Consider the following 279-nt stretch of genomic DNA (forward strand, 5'->3'; position numbering starts at 1 on the left):
CTTCCTCCAATTTGGTCACTTCACAGGTAGGCAGTGTTGCCAGATTCAGCGAGAGAAATAAGCAACCAGGTATATGAGCAATCTTTAAACATATACATTGGCTATTTGAAAATAGCAGCTCTACAAGCACAAAACTCGTCGCGATGTGACGCATTGTGAGCTTGTAGATCTGCTATTTTTTTTAAAGAATCTTAAAAACAATTTGACATTTTAACAACACAAATTTTGTACGGGGGTCGTGGCAGAAAATATTTTCAGATGGGGGTCCGTGGACATGTG

This window comes from Gymnoscopelus microlampas (assembly GCF_963454915.1).
Source record: "Gymnoscopelus microlampas genome assembly, chromosome: 2".
Lineage (NCBI taxonomy): Eukaryota > Metazoa > Chordata > Actinopteri > Myctophiformes > Myctophidae > Gymnoscopelus > Gymnoscopelus microlampas.